We start from the raw sequence: 21,365 nt of genomic DNA, 5'->3' as shown, positions 1-21,365 counted from the left end.
ACCTCACCTCACTTTGCTGCTCTCTCTCTCTCTCTGTCTCTCTCTCTCTCTCTGTCCTTCTCTCAATCTCTCCGCACCTCTCTTTTCCTTTAGCTCTCTCTTTTTGTGTCCACACAGCTCCCACTGACCCTTCAACAATCAATGGTTTCGTCTCACGAGGAGAACAAAGCTCCTTTGCCTCACTTGACGGAAGGCAGGGATAGTCACATGTCACAGGAGCACAGCTTGACTGGATATCCTTTGTTTACTCCCATCCCCGACATTCTACACAAACAATGCAAAAGATTTAGTAGAGAGAAGGAAGGATGTGGAGCAATGATGAAAATGTAATATCAGTATGACAGAAGGCTGATTTGTATTTATTTAGCTGTGTAATTACATTGTAACAAAACTTGTAATTACTCATTGTTGAGCCGTACTAACTATTTCACAAATGCAATTCAGTTTTAAACATTACCAAATAATGTAAACAAGCTCAGCCCACAGTAAATCAATACATACAATACTCGTGAATGCATGTTCAAGTCCATCTGCTCTGTGCTGTGTTGTGTTGTGCAGTTTAATATATCTGAAACCCTTTCTGAGACGTTTATTTTGCGAAGCCAAATAAGGAGGAGTCATTTCTGCATGAGCTTGTGTTTCAAGTCCAAGTCCATGTGTGCGGCGAGAGGCTCGGGGAGCACAGGAATATTAAAGCAAATGAAATCAATAGAGGCCTTAAACTGGCGGCTGTAATCAATCAACTCTATTACCACCACCGCAGAGTATAGGCTCCAACTGTGATCCCCTTTCACCTCCACACATTTATATGCTGCTGCTTTTTTCTTTTCTTTTATATATATATATATATATATATATATGTAAATATTTGTCCTTGTTCTCCTTATATGTCATCAGTGTGCTTCAGGTACACAGCTGGAGTGAGTACAAGAAATTGGATAGGGACGGGACAGTATGAATTTCACCATATTTTCTCATCTAGAGTATGGTCCGCATGTTAGAAGAACATTTTGTCAAACCCAGTGTGCCTATTACCCTTATGGCAGCACTGACAACGAATCTACAAAAACAATGGACAAAGCTGAGTAGGTAAAGCTGAAATTAAGAAAAAAAATGAATTAAAATATAATTTTGTTCCAGTGTCTCGCCTAGCCCCAAAATGAGCTTCTAAAGGCTCTGAATGTAGAAACTGCAGTGCAGATGATTAGAGCTCTACATATAATACCACTGGAGCACTTTTATAGGTCATTAGAAGCACCATCCAGACGGTGTCTGTGTGTGAGAGTATTAATAACCATCATGTTTTGTCACACCAGACAACGGTCAAGGGCCATTTTGTTGATGCTGGCCCGCCGTTCAATGTCATCGATTTCTCCAGGGGGGTCAGAGGTCATGGCTGCATTGATTGGAGAAAGTGCTTGACACAGCGCAGGGAGGACCAGATCCAGACAAATCAATGTCACCTCAGTCCAGCATGTATATATTATCGTTATTTATTGGGTATAAAACAGCATGCTGTTAGGCAGTTTGTTACTTTCTCTCCCCATAGCAAAGATAAAGCTGCAGGAAGTTGAAGGTATGCACCACTAGCAGGTCGTCTACATGTGCCCTTTCCTCTATGTCCACTCTGGCCCGAGCTCACAGGGAATGTGTCAGGCTGCATGAGAGATGTGTCTGGGAGGGGTGAAGGTCAATGACGTCCACACAGCTTCGAGAAGATAAATGAGCTGATAAAGAACTGGACACAGTTTGAATGCGGTGGACCTTGCAGACAAATCCAGCAACATCCACAAAACTGACGGATAAGACTTGAATAGTGTCACAGATTAGATGTAACATAAAGTAGAGGTTCTATGATCGATTCTGACAGGGCAGTGAAGTTAAATAAAATATCGTTATTGAATAATTCAATAAAATATGAAGTGTATCCAAATGAATAAAATGTATTGAACTTTATTCAATTGAAAAAGTCTGAAAAAGACTTTTATCCTAACAGAGAGCTAAAATAGCAACCGCCTCCATGAATACAACACAAAGCACCTTGTAGTATTGAAGCATTGAAAATGTTCAAACTTACAAAGAGAATGAACTTGACACTGCATGACCAAGTTAACAATACCAGAGCAGAGATTATAGAAGGGATGGAAATCCAAGTCATGCTACATCATACTATCTCTGAGAACTCAATGGGGGCCTTTAATCGTTCAGCTTGCTTGTAAGAATCCAACACCATGACACAGTTCTAACACCTCCTGCTAAGCCCCAGTATCCATAGTCCTATGCCAAAGAGGAAAACTATGCAAACACATAACAATTTCTTAAAAAGGCTCATGTTAAATTCAAAGACTAAATCTACCATGGTCTTACCAGATTAGCCAGAGAAGCTACACAACATCTCTCCACAGCAGCTGACCCTGCATCAGTTCTCTCCCTGGTCTATTGTGACCAATGTGTGTGAATCTGGACATCCAGCTCAGGGACAGATCTGTTCTAGAGTCAGCAACTACTTCGCATTCTTTTGATACAATCCTCTACTGACTCCGACAAACTAAAACGAAGACAGAGAGTCATATGTATGGATTCAGTTGCTGAAGTGGTACTCCTAGTGTCTCCCCTGAAGGAGCCCAGGTATATTCACGTGGAATGGACTTTTCAAGTGCCCTTTTCTTTGCCAATGATTGCCTGCTCTGCCTGCGGATGGCACGTCCCTGCATCGTGGTCAAGGCCAATGAGAGACTAATGCCTGTAGGGTGTATGCTGTGTTTAATTGATCCTTGGGGTTGATTCATTTAAGCCATTACTTGGGTTGAGGGTTGTGTGTTTTGTGGTGTGAATGAGATGGTAATTGGACAGCACCTCAATCAGAAGCTGGCTCAGAACACGAGAATGCCCCTCGTCCTAATTAACAGCGTTAATGAATTGATTAGATGCAAAGGAAGTGGTAAATCAGTGGACAGTGTGTGCCTTGAGAAAACTGGACCCACAGACTCCTGACAAAGAGCTAGAGGACCTCTGTAGGCATCCTGTTTGGTTGTGATCATGTCTGGAGCTGACAAATGAAACAACCCTTGAATATGCTGTACTTATGCACTTCATTTGCATCCCATGTTTACATAACAGTAATTCCTGGGACCAAATTGTATTACTTAGGGGTTAGTGTTCATTTCAGTAAAAAGAACACAAAAGAAAAAAATGTGAACTTGACTAAACTGAACCCCAAGGCCGAAATCCTTTTGAATTCCCAGTTGTATTGATTAGCTGAGATCTTATCCTGGTTTGACCGTTGCTGGATGAGTTAGGTGAGTTCCAGGGAAAGCTAGAAGGTTGTACAGTTAACTCCCAGGGTGTAATTCTAAACCATACAACCTACTACCTCAACCCGGATACACACAATTTCTCATTAAGATTGTGGTTTGTCTTGCTGTTGAAATATAATAAATACAAATGAAACGGTTTCATTAGAACTCTGCTTGTCTCATTACATTTGAAGTAACAACCGGGCCACATTTCCATTCAATGGGTTTTCAAATATGTGAGGTTTTGCAAAAGAAATACAGCCAAAAGTCTAAACCCTGCATCACTCAGTCCCACTGGAATCGCATCAATGAGAAATGACAAAAGCAAACACATCCACAAAACATCTGGCTCAATGGGTTGAGATGGTATCTGCTCTACGAGCAGAAGAATTCCTTGACCCATACTCTTCATTTAAATGCCTCTTAAAACAGTGTTCCTGAGAGATGCTGGAAAATCCTCCCTAATACTCTTACAAATATGCCAAAAACAGACTCACTCATGACTCTGCCTAGATGATATCACATTACCTGGAAAACTGCAAAGGTTTGAATGAATTAGCGGTGGCCTGACAGAATCAGAGGAGCTTTCATTGCCATCAAGGATGTATGACACACCACAGAGACAGAGACCCAGAGACACGAGCTTGTGCTGTGGAAATTACCACAAGTTCGGATCTACGGGTTTATGACAAGTGGCTCATCCATGACGTTGGCAGGACTAGCAAAAAAACTACACCGCAGTGCTTCTGCTTCAGTTGAAACACACTCTTCTACTGGTCCAAGCATTGTCTTAGAAGTAAAGAGAAAACACCTTACCTAGAAATGTCTTGTCGCTTTTGGTTTCATGTATGGACTTGATAGAACTGGAATGATAAAAAGAAAACAAACAGCACAATCAATCAAGTGAATAATGTTAAACAGTACAGTGCCAAAAACATGCACAAGTCATATTTTCTGTTTTTCTTTTTCTTTTTTGAAAAGGCACAATAGCTTGTTGTGCCATAGTTACATGTATGCAATCTGGTCACGCTTCCAAAAGTACAATTAGACCCCATCCATCGTTTTAAGTAAAGAAAGTTCAAAGGAGACCATTCACTGAGCACTACTGAAAGGTAAAAAAGATACACAATAGATAAATGAAGCACATAAATTACAATAGATAACAGATGCACAGGTCCATAGTTGAACGAGAGAGTTCAGTTTCTCTTTCTTTCTCTCTATGAGTAGTATCATACAACATGCAGCCACAAGGTCACATGCATGCCCCCACAAGAGCTCTCCAGAAGACCCCAGGCCTGCCTTCAGCTTGCTTGGCATGGTGAAAAGAAGTAAAATAATTAATTAAATCAAGCAAGCATAGCACCTCAGGTGGCTGGGGGTCGTACGTTATGGGAGCCATGGAAACGTCCATCTGGCCGGCCGCCTGTTTCCCCTGGCCATCAGGACAGATGAAATTGCACTGGCTAATGTGGTGATGATCAGGAATGCCTACTGTATCCAAAGTAAATACGATGCTCATGTTGCATGCCTCCACTTGCCTCGGAGACAGAGCTCCCTTTCATGTAGGGGTCATCAGGGGCAGGCTGAGCACATACTCCGAGAGCAGCTGACCCTTACCCAGCGTGGGTCTCAACCAGACCAAGGGCTATCAGCAAAACTGTTCTCTCTCTCTCTCTCTCTCTCTCTCTCTCTCTTCTCTCTCTCTCTCTCTCGCTCCCTCTCCATCTCTTTCTGTTTTGGAATTGGTGTGCTCCTTAGGGGGGCATTGTAAAAGTAAAATTGTCCTCACACAATGCAGCAATGCCAGTAATGCACCAAGGATCTTTGGGCGAGGACAAATTTGAACACTTGCAGTGAGGGCCGAATGGAGAGGCATTGGGCATTGCTGACATATTTGTTGGGCTCTCTCTCCCTCTGAGTACTCACTTCCATTAACTCTAATGACCAGCAAATTGTGACTGAAGTCATGCCAGATTTCTGAGAGCATAGCCAGGCTAAGGTTAAATGTTTGCCCGAGGGAGCCTCAGACATTCCAGAAGGGACTGGGCAGCGTACAGAGGTAAATCAGGAGATGGATCAGTGGTTTTGCTTACAAAACCCACAAAGCATATCTCAGCTCCACATATCAGCTTATGTTTGTGCATGCCGCACATATACATAAGAAGGTGAATGGGTGGTCACGTCATACAACGTATTCATTACCAAACTAGAAATGACTTATTATCCTCATCAGTAATCATGACAAACACTGCCAGTAAAAACACACGAGAAAAAAAATCAACATGCTTATAAAGGAATGAAAACAGCGGTCGTGGCAATAAGGGTGCACTATATCAGTCAATCAAAACAAGTGTCAGTAGAAGCTTGAGATCTACAGGTTGGGCTGAATGAGTCAGACTTCATCATTACAGATACATCCACACATTACGTGCTTTAGCTTCAGAATACTAATGCTGGGCTTCATAAACTCTTAGCAGCTGCAGTTCAAACTGACAGTTTTGGAGGGATTGTTTACATTTTTGAACCTTCATAGGTCCATTTTTAAGAAAAAATAGAGCAAAAATGTGCACGTCAAAGTAAGCTGCTTGTTTTGGCTCATAAATGTTAAATGTCTGACAAAAGTTCAGATATACCTGTGTCTGTTTACCTCAGCGAATGTAAAGAAACTGTAGAAAATTACAGTTTTTCACAGTCAGTTTTTGCAGAAAACCACCATCCTGTAGTTACTAGTGTAGTGTAGTGTCAGATAACAGGAGTGGCTAGTCTGTCAGCTAGCTCAAATGTTCAAGTATATGGAATTATAGGACTGCCATAACACCACAAAGTTGTTTTAGAAATACCCTAATTTTTTAATTTTACAAATACAAAATATTTCAAATAAAAATTATACTTGCAAATAAATAAAGGACAGGTCCCAGAACATTAAAGAAAAATGGAAATAATTAAAAGATAATTTGCATGTCTCGTCGATTTTACAAATGCACCTAATTTTTTCTACAACTACACAGCAACCGCATTATTTGTGAATCATGGCTTTTGGCACTATTATTCCATTTGCCCAAGTTGCAAATGTAAAGGCTTGTAAAACAAATGCACTAAAACAGGTCATGCTACAGCTTGGTAAAAAGGTGTCATATTATTGACTCTCTAAAATGTAAGTCTGCCTCAGTTCATCTGATAAAAAAACAGATGTAGTCTAAACATGTTCACAGCAATTTCCAGGTAAATTCTAAACAAGAGTCACCTGCAACTTTGCGATCAAGAAAGCCAGGCTTTGACTTGGTATGTGTTAGTCAACAGTCAAGAAAACAACCTCCGTCATATTTTTGGTTCTGGATTTTTTTTTCTGAAGCCTTTACCGAGACTGAATTATGGGATATTCAGACAGTGCCAGCTAGTCGACCATATCAGCAGCAGAGAGCCAAACTTTTCATGCTGCGTCACCATTTGACATGAGGGGGCTTTTGACAGACTGCAAAGCTGAGGCGAACCATGTAAACAGTCTCCTCACATTTCACACACATGTGATAGTCAACAGAAACTCAATCATACAGTAAATGTACACAGAGCTGAGACACCACAACACACAGAGCCAGCGGAGGATAGAGAAAATCAGATTACAGCATGACTATGGATGTGTATTGTTTACATGTAAAAAAGCACCGACAGGACAGTTCCCATAACTCAAGCTGAATGGACAGGAACAAACAGTAGAGGTTGGGGTGGGGGGGGGGGGGGGTGTTCAATGTGTTTGTCTGTCTGCATATGTGTTTGTGTGTATTTACAAGGGAGTGAGAATAAGACACTCAAATACATAGGTGAGGGAGGGAGACAATGTGAAAGAGAGAGAGAGAGAGAGAGAGAGAGAGAGAGAGCAGCAGTACTCACGTGCCACTTGGCCACAAGGCAGCATTACATGCATGGGGGAGTCAGTCGGTTCATAGCAATTACTCAAACATATGACAGAACTCATGACTCACGCACAGGGCTGCATTTTGCCCTGCCAAAATAAGACTCCTAGTCTGAATTCTATTAAAGGCGCACACACACACACACACACACACACACACACACACACACACACACACACACACACACACACACACACACACACACACACACACACACACACACACACACACACAAAACCCTACTCCTTCTGACAGATGTGCTTCCCCTCCTCCCAGCTTTCTGCTCCCAGCTCTGCAGAGCCATGTTTATGTAACCAAACCTGCAAAATTCCTCGCCTCAGATCCTTCCCCTCCAAGAATAATAAAACAAGATCAGAATAACAATAATAACAAAAACAGCAGTGCGGATCACAGCCATCAACATTTATTCCATCTACCATATCCTGTCTCCAAAACATTTGCAAGATTTCACTGTCTTTTTGTAGGAGGAAAAAAATGAACTGAGTCAACTGTGCCGTTGATCGCTTTCAACAGAATTCTACAATGCCATGAAGGAATTATCCCTTACTCACAGTATGCCTTATCATGAGCTAAAAGGTATAGCAACATTTGTATTAACAGGAATAATGGAATAATAGAGGATTTTATTTATTTATTTATTTATTTATTTATTTCTGATGCTTTTATCTAATGTTATTGAAGACTAAGAGCACAATCTAATAAGCTAGACCACAATACAAAATGCTCTGAGCTGAGAATCAGCATCAGAAGGCTGAAGTTATTAGATCGATCACACTTGCCCTTCCAGCCACCAAATCCCAGCCCCCTTTTCCCCATGGGTTTCATATCTAAGGAGCCAGCAGACTGAGGTCAAAGTTCACAAGAGCTTGACCGAGACTGAACAAATGGAAAGGGAGCGTTGCTTACTGATGGGGCTGCTGGATCAGCCATCTGCGTGGTAATGACAATAACTTCAAACACATTGCAGAATGCCTTCAACAACACATACGTACTGTATGCCAAAAAGTCTTCAAAAAACAGTGTATCACAAAAATTGTATCAGTGTAACAGTTAACTGCTAACACACACAAGCCTTTAGCCTGCGGAAGTCTTGAGACATTTGGACACAGTGGTGGTTTCATTTGGAGCTGTTTGAGGAGTGTAAGCCACCTCTGTGTGTGTTGCAGGCGCTGGAGAGAGTGGGATCCTGTGCCATGCAGAGCACACACACAACCAATTGGCTTCTCCTCACTTTTCCAGATGTAAACCTGTCAGAGGCCAAAGCCCCTCTGGCGCTTGATAAATAGCTAAATCTCTGCTGCTAACGTCATGCTCACAGCAACAGGAGGCTTCTACTCCCCCACTCTTAGGGACACTCATATTCCATAGTTCAGAATTCAGCGCAATAGCTGTATATTTCTGTCTCTCTGTCTTCTCTCAGTTTATCCCCATGCGCTGAGTTTTAGCAGTTATTACATTGATGTATGTGGCTCTGAACTCCAGGGGGGAAACCCTGTAGCTAAGGTTGTGTGTGTGTGTGTGTGTGTGTGTGTGTGTGTGTGTGTGTGTGTCTGTGTGGAGGGCGGAGGGTTCAGTTCTGTTTTGTTTTGGTTCTAGTCAGGGCTTCGGTGGAGGAAGGGGGCTTTGCTTGATACCACCAGTAAAATGCACATGAAGATTTGCTGGGAAATGGGCCAATGAAATGACTTTGTTTGACCCATCTGCCAATCACTGGCAGCGCTCAGTGCCAGACTAAACACGGACACCATTTTAGTGGGACTTATTGGCGGCAGCTGCAGGATCTGCAGCCGCAAACGGGAAGGTGGAGAGCAAAGACCAGGGGAACTGCTGGAGACAAAAGCTAACTCACTCAGAGCCATCTCAAACAAACCCTGAAAAACATCGCATTTGAATCAAAAGCGCATGCACACACACACACACACACACACACACACACACACACACACACACACACACACACACACACACACTGTATCATTGTTTCCTGATTCTCCCCTAAAGACATCTCCTCATTCTGTTGGTGGACTAGAACAGAGAAAATTATGGTTGGCGCCGAGGTCACTAAAAGTCAATCAGCACAAGCAAATGCTCACCAAAAACCTCAATATGATGGATATTTAGTAAGGATCCAAGCCACTCCATGTTTTAGGTTAAGAGTCTCCAGGATAAATAGTTAGTGCTGGCCCTTCTTTTATCGAAGCCTTCAAGTCCACATACAGATACATTTGCTATCTGAGAAGTGACAAAGAAAATACTGTGATGATGAAAAAGAAAATTGCACAAAAATATGTCCCATTTGCCAAGATAAACCTCCTCTGACAGATTGAACTAAAACAAATGTGCAGCTAAATGAGAGCCAGGCAAATAGTAATTGCTCTTGACTGGCATGCCTGCTGAGACCAAGTTTTTCTATAGTGGAGAAGAAACCTTCACGCGATCAGTATACTGGGTCTGTGGCTTAAAGGCACTGCGCTCCTCTAGATGGAGGAACTGCCCAGAGGACTGAACTACTTCAAGTTCACAAAGTACAGCTGAGAGTCAGACAACCCCACCCTGTGTGTGACTCCATCAGCTCTATAGATTGTGTTAATGCGTGGCAAATAGTATGTGTAGGACCTGGATACTCCACATATGCATAACTAGAATGTAAATATACAATATACAAACTGAAGTGTGTTATTTCTTGTGAAGTGGAAATTCCAGGTGCACTGCGGCAATTCCCATCAGCTGTGTGGTGGCTATTTACTGACCAAACTTACTTGGACCACAGTTTACCACAAGACAACAGCTTTGACTACATTATTCTAGACAAAACATAATTATCCTGTCAACATTGTAGCTTTTCGATGAGTAAATAGAGAACAGCAGAAGAATACAATCCCATTTACACAATCCCTTTTGGTGTCCAACAAATGTATATTTCTTTTAGTTTTTCTTTTTTTTCACCTTGTGTATATGTGGCTTCTTTTCAGCTTTGAAGTGAAAATAAATAGCAGAATGACCATCCAGAAACAGGCCCAGGCAACAGAGTATGTGCAATGCTGAGGCATGGGCTGGTATTTTTCCTTTTTTGACTCTCACAAACACACACACACACACACACACACGAAAGAGTCAGAACCAAGAACGAGTCTACCCCAATCTCACTATGTAAGCAATAATGTGAGAAAATATGAAATACTGTAGGTTAAAATATTTGTCATATCTCCATGTTGTCTTCTTTCTTAATATGCCTGCAAAGCACACAGGTGCACTATTGTTGGTTTTTGAGTGATTCCCTTTCTTTAGACTTACAAGTTGGTTTGAAAATGACTAAATCTTCAGTGAGATTCACAACATCGGACTATTACCCTCTGTCTACACTACATGTCACACTTGTATAGTCACAAATAAGGGACAGCACACTCATAATGGCAGATTTCAATGGAAACTGAAGTCTACCAGCAATGCAGTAATCTTTGAGGAGCATGTATTGATGAACTGCCATAACCGCCAAAGGAGAGACTGCTACCTAGTGTGCTAGTTTGGATTTAGAGAGAAAGAAAAAAAATCAATATTTTATGAATTTCAAAAGATCAAGTCTACAAAATAAACATAACCCTCCATGTGACTAAATAAGGCATTATGCCAGGATCGATGCTTATGGCATTTCACAAGGCGAGTGAACACATTCTCTTGATTGGCTTTCTGAAAGCATTTCACATGAATTCAAATGACATTTTAGCTTAATTACTTTTCTTGTTTCTGACCATGCAGCCAATATCGTAGAGAATGACAAATCATTCACAAAGGTCCTTCAACATTTCAGTATGTAATGAATTAGAGCTAGGTGTTTCGTCACAGCATGGAGATGGTCAAAACTGTCCATTACAATTTCTAATCATCTACCCAGTGTGTTGATCTATGTCTAGGAATGGTTGGTAAGAGCCCTGTGAACTGAAATTGACTCTTCTGTGAACACACAAAAAATGGGTCATCTAAACCTATATTCATCTGAAAACTGGAGGGAATTAAAAAAAGAAAAGAAAAACAGTATGTTTGAGAAGCTTGTCACTATTCTCATTCAATACTTATTCACATGGTTGCACAATCAGAGAAACACTTCAAATTACACTAATGAATTCTTAATGTCCTAGATATATTAGCAACCTGTGTATAAATGCTGCTATCAAACATCATTATGCCTCCTACAGAAGTCATTCGTTTTGAAAAATAGAATTGCAGGCATGACTTACTGCTAACAGATTGCATTTTATACAGTGGACAATGGTGCGGTGTTGGGTTTAGAACATATTGGGTTTAGGTCATATATTTAGCGAATGATTACAAATTTAAAATGTTGCATTGTGGTTGTTTCCAAACCAAGCCCAAGTCTCTACAGTGTTTGCCAAGTAACAGTTGTTTCCTGACCTGACTGTCATTTAAAACGGTGCTAGGCTTACAAGCCCTGCTATACGGCAACAGAGCCAAGCACAGAGGTCATGGGACAATTTTACCAAGAATTGCCTGATAATAAACAGAATAGAAACGGGGCGGTCCTCCAACGACACAACAAAAAACAGTGAAAGAAAAGGAAAAGCCAGTCCCGGGAGCAGCAGATGCCAGACGAGTTGACGGACTCCCCGAGGACAGAGCGACACAAAAGGCAGCATGAAACTGATAACCCAATCTGGATGGCTGAGGCCACCATTCACTGCCATTACCACAAGTCCTATTACTGGTGAAGGCAATTTTGTGTTTTTAAATGGGGGAAGCAAGAGAAAGTGAATGCCATTACCACCTTTTACAAGAGATTTAAAGATCTCTTTTTTAATTTAAAGAATCCTTAATTTACTATTTATTTCAGGATCTGATTTCATATGCACAAACCGTATATAGTGTAATTCAAACTCAAGGTTGTCTTACATAGAATTGACATGAAATACAGCTCTGGGAAAAATTAAGAGACCACTGCACATTTTTCTGATGTCATCCTACGGTTGCTGAGTGACTTTCGATGAGTCATATTCAAGATTAAGAGACCACTGCAAATTTGAATATGACTGTTAATTCATTCCAATGTCACTCAGCAACCATAGGATGACATCAGAAAAATGTGCAATTTTTTTCCAGAGCTGTATGAGAATGGCCTTTGCATAATGAAATCAATTCTAAATTTAACAATTATTTAAATTAAATTTATGTGTAAATTAAATGTAAACGTGTTGCAATAAACTACAATATTATAACTGCAATTAATAATATATTGACTATTATATTCAATAATATAATATTCATAACATGTCATGCAGAGTGTAAGACACAGACTCCAGACTGAATGACTCTCACAGAATAAATCTGAGAGATCCAAAACTAGATGTTCTGGCAAATAAATCCCACAGAGGGGCACTCACGGTGGCAGTTAAATAATACAAAGCAACTATGAAATGTCTGACAGTGCAGACAGTCTGGGGACAGACTCATAAACTGACGAAAGAATGAGCAGACTGCTGTGACGAGGCATTTTCACAGTAGACTGTCCATAAAACTAATCATCATAAATACAAGAAAGAATAGCTTAGATAAGGATGACATGGCAGACAATAAGAATACAAACAACGTAGAAAGACCTCAGTCTATGGCTAAAGTTCAACATTTCTTGAAGTAAATACATACTTCATCTAATATGATTTATTAATTTTTGCTCTGCAGACAACATAAAGGTCTAGCAACAGCATAATTATATAATAAAAAATATACTGACAGAAGACCTATTTTGCCCATAAAAATGTCCCGAGTACAATATCATGAAATCTTAGTGCTAATGTTTGGGTCTGATGGCCCATTTCAAGTGGTTATGTATAAAGACAGGCAGACAGATATTGTCTGATAGAAACTAGCATACTTGAATCCTAAGCAACATTTGCATCTAGCATAAAACTGTTAATTTATCTCTGTAATTTCATATATGAGGCAATGCAGAAGTAATTCAATTTATATTTCGGAAGCACTGAAAAAGTCCATCTATTCTGCCTATATTCTGGACTATCCCCTCATTAGAGAGGCAGCTAATCTTATTGTTATTCTTTGGTGAATTGCTGTGATAAGCTTGGCTACACAATTGGTGCAAATGCAGAGCTGTATAAAATCATAGCAGAGATTTCCATCATCTTGAGATTATTCACAAAAGGTCAAAGGAGATCATTAATAATGTGTTTATGGTTGTCTGTTGTCTGCACAACTGAAAACACTCTGATAGGGCATTAATAACTCAAAATGCAGTTATATTAGTGAATGAAAGCAAACATCAAAATATCATCAAAAGACCCTTCCAAGAGCAGTATCTGAATAATAAAACAATTGTATTAATACAGGGGAATACTTTGGGGTAAACTACATCAAAATGAGGTTTTAATTTGAGGACAAAGGATCTTGATCATAAAAAGTTACCATCAATGATTTACTTTGCATCTAGCAGCCATTTGAAAGTATACTATTTGCATAGGCATACTTGACAGGGGACTAAACCTGCGTATCCAGCTCCGTCTGAGAGCAAGCAAGCAAATCTCCATCATGAATACAAAATATAGACCAACACTGAAAGCTGCAATTCTCCAGTGTGTATTGAAAATGATCAGGATCCCCTTCTGTCAAACCAACTGCACAAGTTGCTGTTCAAATTGCATTCCTTTTTGTCCTGAATTTTATCCGAGAGAAAATCAAACTAGAGAGACACTCAGACTGCAGACCTCTGCCATTGCCATATGTCCTCTCGCAATGTTAAAAAGTGAAACAAAAAAGAAAATCCTCCATCCTCCCCTAGATGCACACCAGTTCTAAAATAGAACATGTTCTTCCTTTGCTCATGCACTGTCCTTACACCAGTTTCATGCAAATCAGCCACATAGTTTTGTGGATGGAATCAAAAATGTAACATCCTAGTGACCTACTCAATATTTTTTAGGTGGCAATAAGTGCAATGTATACACTTCAAGTGTGTTATTTGTTTTAACACACCACAGTTCAAGGCCAGAGCTCTGTCAAGGCAACTTCAAACAGTGATAACACAACAAGGACAATTCAGCCTATTTAAGAGCTCGCCCAGCATGACAACAAAAGGATGGCCTCAACTACATTTATCTTTAAACAGCTACACAACAATTTAACAATAAACAAGTAACAAATAAATTGGTTGGTCCTGACGGAATTAATATAATTAACACAACACAACACAACACTCACACACACTACTACTACATCCTTATATATTTCAAATGTATCAAATGAGCACTGGTTGGTGGGGCCCAGTGGAAGGCGTGGGGCAGGAGAGTGGAGGGCGAGTGCAGACAGACAGGGTTTCCAGTGGGCTGCTCCTGCTGGGCTGCATCCCCAGAGCTCCTTTTGTGTGCTGTTAACCCATTAAATCCCACCTAAGTGGCCATTCAGTGTAGTGTCATCTACCCCAGGGGGTATTGTGACTGTGCTTTGTTTGGAATAATAGTCCTAAAGGGGTTAGACATCAATAGCACTTCCCAGCACCTCCAGGCTTCCTCTTGGTTCCCCCACTCTTGGCCATGCGGGTTTTAACAAAGAGGTGGAGCTCGGTGCTCTGCACCACCTTGGAAGCGGCTGCAGAAGCATCTCTCTGAGTCCATCATGGAGGCAATATAAACCTAGAAAGCTCATCAGAGCTCTGAGGCTCATGGACAGTGAATGGAACTTGGAGGTGAGGCACGTTCAGCTGTGTCCTTCAGTTTCCTTCAGTACTGACCTCATGCTGGAGATGAGAGGAACTTGTTTGGACACACAGCCCACCACCCATCTGTATTTGAGAGTTGCCCATTGTCCAAGAGAGCTGGCTATCTGCTGTTATTTCACCTTGTCATGACAAGGCAGCGCCCTGTTGTTTCTTTTAATGACGTTCTCTATATCTAGCCTGCTTAGTCATATCAATGGAAGTTTCCACCAACACTGAAAGCAACTTCAGCGACTTTAAATTGTAAGCAACCTCCTCCCTAAAAAGGCAGGAAATGTTAAAGGAAAACGCCAAAATATGGTGGAGAATTAGAAATAAAAAATAAGCTGTTAAATGAAGCCTGAAATGATATTTACAGCGCTATAATATATGTATAATAACATTTTCCTGCTTCAGTCTTCCTGCATTGTTTTCTTATTCTCCTTTGAACCTTTGCAGGGAGGCACTGAATCTACAGGTGATTAGGAAAATAAAACCTGAGGAAAATAAAAATGACACAACAGGGTGCATGCATTTCTGTATTCTTAATGTCAACAAAAATAGGTAAGACAATTTGTTTAAGCTCCACAGGTCAAGATAAAATGTATATGGGGCTTATGTGGTGGTCAAACAGTAAAAATAATAGTCCCCTGCCACTAAAATCTCTGAATTGTTATAAAATCAAGAAAATGTGATGTCCTAGCTAAATGCAAATGGAACTAAACAGAGGATGGTTTAATGTATGAACCCCCCCCCCCACACACACACACACACAAATAACTGAGTTAATAATAACCACAGATTCACTGTCACTGCAAAAAGACACTAGCACATTTATAGACAAAGCTACATTTAAAGTTCTTTGCGGTCTAATTCTAATGAATGTTGTGAAAATGTTAGCTCTGCTGTGGGATGGTAATTTTTCTTCAGAAGCAAGAGCTCCTACTGTGAGTGAGACTTGTTCCCATTTTCTTTCATTTCTTTTTTTTAGTCCTCTGCTTTGCTCTGGTCATTCTAAACTTCTCTATTCAGCACGGGTCACTGCTTGTCAAACGCTGCTTCAATTCTGGCCTCTCTGGTAGCAGGTGAACTGAGCTGAAGACTTTCCCACGCTCCTAAGCTAAACCTCCAACACTGACCCTTCCTGCGTGACGGCCATCTGTCTGTGTGAGGAGGAGACAGAGGGGAATGTGTATGTGTGTTGGGAGGAGACAGCGTCAGCTGCGCCACACACACAGACACACACACACTCACACCAGCTTAACATTCCTAAACAGTGCTAATCAAAAATCCTCTATTTTCCCAACTCTTTTTTTAATCCATATAATCAATATGAATAATACTGCTGTACATGTGTTTGATGATGATCACTGTTGAGGAACTTTTGCTGTATTAAACTTGAAATGATTGGTTCTATATCAAATGTAGGCTATATTTTTATCTTTATGTAAGTCTAATTTACCTAACAATTTTTTTTTTTAAAAATAGTTTCATTTTATGGATTGTAAAATGTGATGAAAATTGAACGGATGGATTAAAGTATCTGTGCAGTGGTGAAATTTGGAGATTTAGTAGAAATACACAAATAAACAAATACACTAATGCCTATAATAGACAACAATAGCTTTCTACTGAAATGAATATCTGAATAAGGACAGGAGAATACAGACTGATTTATCGGAAAACACAACCAAAAGCTGCTACGCCTGCCCAAGGAGGGGCAAAAAGAATATTTGCAGTTTTGAAAAAACTGAGTTGAGATTTGTGATCATGTGACACATGGATGGACACACACACACACACACATGCACACACACACACACACTCTCCTCGATCATCTCCCCCCCCACATTTTTCTTTCCCTTCTTGAGAACAGCCATGTGCTGTAAGGTTTCATTTCGCTCCCAAAGAATGTTGTCGTCCGAACCGCTGAACATCCGAACCCCAGAGCGTGCTGCCTTCGTACTTCAGAAAACATTTTTTTAAAGCACCCCACGAGATTATTGCTCGTCTGACAGCGTTGTTTCGGAGCCTGAGAACCAACCCTCTTAAATGGTGAGCTCCTCATACTTGGCTGGTAACCATGGAAGCAGATGCCTGCTCGCACCGAAGCTCCTTACCTCCCGGTGGCAGTGGGCTGCTCCCTGCGCTGAAAAAAGAAGAGGGCACGCCTCGCCTTTCTCCTCCTCCTGACCCAACTTGCCTCGCACTGAAAGGCAGCGCTTCTGCAGGGTCACTGGTCTAGACTTGTTTGCAAGGTCCGCGGAGCAGCCTTGAGGTAACCCTTGCTCTCTGCATGCCGTACTAGCGCAGACTGCAGGGGGGTAGGGACTAGGGGGGACAGGGGGACGAGGCTGGGGTGGACGGGAGGGGTGGGGAGCGATGGAAGGGGGGGGGGGGGGCAGCAGAGATGTGGATTTGAAAAGGAGCTCCCATCCGATTTTGCCATTGTGCCTTTTCAACTCATCGATCGAATGAGTATCGAACCTTCTGTCAGTGCATGTGTGTGAAACTGATAGCTTAGCAAGCATTTTTCTGTTCAAACCTGTGCTATGGGCCAAACCTCTCTTGCTCCCTCTCTCTCCCTCTGTCTCAGACTCTGTCTCACGCTCTGTCTTTGCTCTCACGCTGACTTCTCTTCTTAATCTTCTTTTTTGTTTGAAGTTGAAAAGCAGGGATCCTTCACAGTGCTTTTTTGTTCTTTGAATTAATGACAATTAGATTTAGTCCTTTTCTTCTCATAGTGGCAATCATCGTGAGATTTTGGAGGGAACTTCCTCATTCAAGATAAATGTTCAATGAAAGAGTCCTGAATTACAGAATTTAAAGACTGAGAAAGATGACTGGTTTGTCTTGATAAACATTAACATTACTATATAATTATATTTTCTGAGTGTATAACATTTGTTTCCTTTTTGAGACACTTTACAAATGAATTCATAGAGAAGGTGAGTTACTTCAGACATTGTGTCACTCTGTAGAGCACACTCATATTGCTGCATGTGCTGTTATTGCTAGTTATAGGCATAATATATAAAATGTTATTGGGTTGTGCTATTTTAAAGACAACCAACCCACTATTAGTTCCCTTAAACAATTAAGTCAGAAAATGAGCATTTTCTTTTCCTCACAACTGTGATGCAATTCAACTGCATGAAGAAAAATGCAATGTCTTGAACTTCATATAGTATTACAGTGTAGTAATGAAATAAATTATATAAACCATATTAAAGTGTTTGGAGCAACAGTTACAAGATTTTGACACTAAAGCTGGCTTTAATAAAAGTGGATTTTGGCCACATATTACTCATGGAAGAGAAAAACTGTTTTTTCCCCCTTACTTAGTAAAGAGTAAATAGATGGTATGAAACTGAATAATTTTAGAACAAATTTTCTCTATCAGCTGCAGCATTTTTGATGACTGTCCTTGGCCTGAGTTTACACTACTCAAGGCATAAAGATTGAAAGAAAAATGAAAATGAAAAAGAAATAAATGTTTTTGCTGTTATCTATTTTTCATATTAGGGACTAAGAAACATAAGACAAGGCTAAATACCTTGATTAAATAATTATAAAAGAGCTGAATTATTTCATAGAGAAAATAATTCTACATATGGTTGATGGATATTCTGCAAAATCTAAAAAAATCTGCAAAATATTTAAATTCAGTATTACCTTAGAGAAACATAATGTACAATTGTATTAAACTCAGTTTGAATACACATTTCAAAGACAGCTTGTTAGACTTTGCGTAGCTATATTGGCTTCTCAATTAGAATGAATGAGATACTTCAAACAGTATAATACAATACAAATGATGATCCTCCAAGAACTAATTGTCCAGTAATTAACACCAACCACAGATGTGCACAACCCTAACGTTTGAAGCCTGAAAATGGCTATTGGCACTAATTGCCCGAGCATAGAGAGAAAAACAAACAATTCAATAGGAGACGCAAAAGAGCAACGAGCCCACGGCAAAGCTGTCATGACTCTAAGGTCAATAGGATAATAAAACTTTATGTTCCACTTTTGTCAACTTATTTAGGGCTTGGTACATTGTTCACACAAATGAAAATGAGCTCCAAGCACCATGGCTTGACGATGGCATCGTCTCCCTCTCTCTCTCTGTGTGTGTGTGTGTGTGTGTGTGTGTGTGTGTGTGTGTGTGTGTCCTAACCTGACATGAAGAGGGGCCGACTCTCAAGTATTTAAGCTAAATGTTCCTATTCAGTTTAATGTGCCACTGAGAATTTGAAAATATCTGAGTAATTAGTATTATGTTGATGCACTACCATATATAGCATATTTTACTCATGCTGCCAATAAATGTGCAACAGGTAGGCAGAAACTGCAATAGATTAAATATGACAGACAGGACAGGCAGAGAAGTTTCTCCTTGTTAGCCAGAACTGTTAAAAATGTCAAAAAAGATGTTGTTTATGTGAAGAGGTGGCTATGCTAGTGTGATGAGAAGCTGGGCCAGTGGAGTGTGTGAGGCGAGTGGAGGGGTGATATGGGGGTCCACAGAGCCACCAACCGCTGAGTGCCACCCAGGAGCAGCGGGAGGGGAGACACGGCCAGGGCAGCGGGAGCCGACAGCCCTGCAGCCACGGAGCCTGCGCCTGTCCACACGATTGTTCCACTACCCACAGGCCATAATACAGCACGCTTATGTCTGATTTCAACCAATTTTGTGGGACTAGGATTAAAAGACACAGGATATATTTACATATTTCTTAAAAAAATCACAAATGGGATTCTTATTGAACTTCACAGTGTAAATTATTCAAATCACAAAACAATACATTTCTAATAATCCTTACAACAGATTTATCAGAATTAACACAAAGCTATTGGGCTATTAACTTAGTCCAATACTAATAAGAAATGAATTGTAATAAATAGTAATCCAAATAAAATGTGCTGAAATTGTTAAAGGTAAAAAATGCATCAATTGTTTGGGGGAAAACTGTGGCACTGATTGGGGAAGAGAAAAAAGTACACAAAAAAGCCCTTAATATCTTCCAAAATTCATATTTGAAAAACACACTTAAATTGGTAATTTAAGGGGCCTGTTTTTATTTGTAAAATTACTTTGAAGAAATAGAACTGAAGTTTTGGAATAAGTTATGACCTGCCTCTGTACCTTGTGTTGGTTGCTATGTTTGTCATTTTATAATATCAGGGATTATGTGAATAGATTGCCTGAGTTGAGTATCACTTATAAAGAAGGAATTACTACAGAGACACTTTCTAAACTGCTTCAAGTGTGTCTATTTGTTATCTCTGTCTAAAAGAAATACAAAATAAAATCTCCACATTAAAATCAGCTGCAAAGTGTCTTGCTTTATACCACTTACAAACACCAGCTGAGAACAACTTCAACCCATACATTACAAACTATTATTCTGATTAACTTATATTTCCTTCCTCTTCACCAGACAGATAAGTTACCGCTTCCCCGAGTGACTCACCATGACCGATACAGCCAGGGCCAGCTGTGATTTTCTTTCTCTTTTCGTCTTTATTGTTGGAGTGCAGGGTTGAGATTGCTCAATGCATTATTAATAGCCCCCATCAGTAGCGTAGTCTGACCCTGCCAAACACCACTCTCCCCTAGCCTGCCCACTCTCAGGCCCACCAGTGTTTGCCAAGCAAGCCCACAGCCGCCACTGACTCCACAAGTCCTGCGCCAACTCTCTTTCTCTCTCTCACACACACACACGGACGGACTGATGCACCCACAGACACAGGCATAAAAAAAGATAGATACACACACACACACACACACACACAGCTCTGTGATGGGTCACTCTACAAGCTTCTCAATTCACGAAAGCCATACGGCACTCACAAACACACAAACACACAGAAAATGAAATTCTGAGATTATTAATTTCTCCCAAGATTTCTCAATTAAAATGATTTTTAATTTTCAATAATATTTTAATGACTCAACTTTAATGTTTGACAACATTATTTCATAACCCTGCTCTTGTTATCTTCAGTAAAGTATAAAATAATATAGCCACCCTTAAGAATGCCATTTTAAAGTCCACTACGTTATCACAATTTAAAACAAAAACCTAGACCAATCACTCGATTTAAATAATTAAAAAAACACATCAATTCTGTTTATGTTTGTTGTTTTACAATAACATACAGTGTGCAAGTAAACCTTATTTGAGTTAAAGGGGGTTTCCTGATTTATTATCTCACATTAAGGACCCTTCATGCTTGCTCTCTTTTATCATGCCTCCACCACCATGGTCTCTGGAGGAGACAAACAAACAACAAACAAACACACACACACATACACAAACACACACACACACACACACACACAGACACACACACACACACACACACACACACACACACACACACACACACACACACACACACACACACACACACACA

At 40.3% G+C, this 21,365-nt stretch overlaps 1 long non-coding RNA gene across 1 annotated transcript in view; it reads right to left on the bottom strand.

Moving 5' to 3' along the window:
• LOC121684458 overlaps nt 1–21,365 on the bottom strand; it is a 41,283-nt gene that overhangs the window by 6,406 nt on the left and 13,512 nt on the right. Inside the window, exon 2 of the long non-coding RNA XR_006023137.1 lies at nt 4,113–4,159. This is a non-coding gene — a long non-coding RNA (uncharacterized LOC121684458). The remainder of the gene's footprint in view (nt 1–4,112; nt 4,160–21,365) is intronic.

The sequence above is a fragment of the Alosa sapidissima genome, chromosome 15 (assembly GCF_018492685.1).
Source record: "Alosa sapidissima isolate fAloSap1 chromosome 15, fAloSap1.pri, whole genome shotgun sequence".
NCBI classification, from domain to species: domain Eukaryota; kingdom Metazoa; phylum Chordata; class Actinopteri; order Clupeiformes; family Clupeidae; genus Alosa; species Alosa sapidissima.
The sequence above is the reverse complement of the archived record's forward strand: the minus strand, read 5'-3'. Positions and strand labels throughout refer to the sequence as shown.